The sequence below is a fragment of the Cervus canadensis genome, chromosome 8 (assembly GCF_019320065.1).
Source record: "Cervus canadensis isolate Bull #8, Minnesota chromosome 8, ASM1932006v1, whole genome shotgun sequence".
Lineage (NCBI taxonomy): Eukaryota > Metazoa > Chordata > Mammalia > Artiodactyla > Cervidae > Cervus > Cervus canadensis.
The window spans coordinates 35,343,030-35,345,217 of NC_057393.1; the positions used below are offsets into that span (position 1 = coordinate 35,343,030).

The following is a 2,188-nucleotide window of genomic DNA, read 5'->3' on the forward strand; positions in this document are numbered from 1 at the left end:
TTTACCACCTGTATAATCTTGTACAGATGATTTCACAGAGTCTTGAGGTTCATTTTTATAAACCTACCTTGCAAGAGAATTGTGTGATAAGAGAGATCACATAAAGTGATGTGTGATTGTGAAGGGTTGCTATGAACAGCTTTTCAAGCATTGCCAACATGCAACAGAAATGTTTGGGGATCACAGGAGGAGCCCCTAGAACTCCTCAAATCATGCTAATTATAATAGGTGGCCGCTTAGTCATATGGTTATTGGTTTAACTTTAGTGTATGAGCACTTTCTTCTTCATTACCTTAAATTTCTTTTGCACCCATCTGATTCTCCAGTTTCTAATTGAAATTTGGAAGTTTCATGAAAACTCGACAGGAGCAGTTTTTATGAAATGTTTCCTCCAGTGGAGCAGATTGTGCTGCTCATCCGAGTCAGTTCTCAAACAAATTTAACTCTCAGCCCTGTAGCCTTCGTACAGGAAGACAGGGAAAGCAAAAATGGAGCTGTGATGAATGGTGCCAACTGGACTGCCTTGTACTTCTGACTCATTTCAGAACCATCATCATGTCAATAGAAGCATCCCCTTTATCCCCATATTTTTTATAAGGGAATGCTATTAGTAGAGCAAGGTCCAGAGAGAAGCAGCCCATTAACACTGCGATCAGGCTTAAAGACAAAAAAAGCAGAGATGGACATCTAGAGATGCCTTGGTCACTGGATGAAAGGGAAAAAGTACCATCAGAAAGATGGGAAAGGAAAAGTCTATGTACCTAAAGTGGGACTGATATCACACAATAATAAATAGCTGTTACTTGCTAAACATTACTATGTTCCTGACACTGTGCTTATAAATAAATTATCTAGTTTGATCCTCACAATTGCCCTATTAGTCAGGGTAGGCTAACTGCCACAGCAAATAATCTCCAAATCTCAGTGACTTAATAAGATAAAGGCAAATTGGTAACTCTTGTCCTCATCCTCCCCAGGACCTTGGAGTCCTTTTTTTACCTCGTTAACCTCTTATTTTTAACTTAGCTTTATAGTAAAGAAACAGAAAAGAAATAAATCATTAAAAAAATACCATAGCTGTCGATCTTAAATTTTAAATGAGGTTCTTGTTAAACAAAGCAGTAACACTACATCCTATAATTACATCTTTACTTGTATATACAAGAACTGTGTGCAAAATGCTTTTCAAACTATAAAATAAGACTTTGGAATAGGATACAAATGATTATCCCTAGGATTTAGTTATCTCCAACTGTTTGTAATGAATCACAACTGCTTACATTCTTACTTTGCGTCTTATTTACTTATGTACTAAGAGACGGCAAAAGGAGAAGAGGGCAGCAGAGGATGACATGGTTAGATAGCATGGCTGACTCAATGGACCTGAATTTGAACAAACTCAGAGAGATGGTGAAGGACAAAGAAGCCTGGTGTGCTGCAGTCCATGGAGTCACAAAAAGTCGGACACAACCTGGCAACTGAACAGCAACAACATACTGAGAGAAAAACCACCATTTTCTGATACCAGATTGATAGCTAATTTTTGAAAATAATTCCCAATCCGCAGGTCTAAAATTTTATTTTTACATATAGTTCAGTTACTGGCTTCACTTCCCCCCTAAATAAATAGAGCACAGCTTTTAAAAAGCAAATATTAGCAGATCTCTTTAGACAGATGCATTTCGATCAAGATGGGGTTTTTTTTAATCAGTTTTTATATAAGAAAAAAAGGAAAGAACAGTCTTCAAGAAAGCAAATTGTATTCTTAAAAATATGGAATGTTTCCTGGATTTGCATACCATCATTGTGCAGGGCCACGCTCATCTTCTCTGTATCATTCCCGTGTTAGTATATGTGCTGCCATCACTTTGTTGCATCATGTGCTCACTTGCACGTGGAGTTCTGTATCCTCCAGCAGGTGAGGAGAGAGGGAGAGGGTGTACAAGGGGAGGGTCCCATGGGAAGGTTCTTACAGTCAAGGCCTGGATGTAGAATGTACCACTTCTGCCTGCATTCTATCAACCAGAGCTCAGTCAGATGGCCCTACCTAACTGCAAGGGAGGCTGGGAAATGTCCCCTAGGCATCCAACCAAGAGGAAAAGGAAACAAGGCTTGGTGAACACATAGTCTCTTCTGTAACAATTCATTGCTCCCATTTTACAGATGAAATTGAGTTTTGGACAAGTGA

General features: G+C 38.9%; 1 pseudogene; it reads right to left on the reverse strand.

The window, feature by feature from the left end:
* Positions 1-1,767: 1,767 nt before the first annotated feature.
* Positions 1,768-1,867, reverse strand: LOC122446894 (annotated as a pseudogene).
* Between the last annotated feature and the right edge of the window lie 321 nt (positions 1,868-2,188).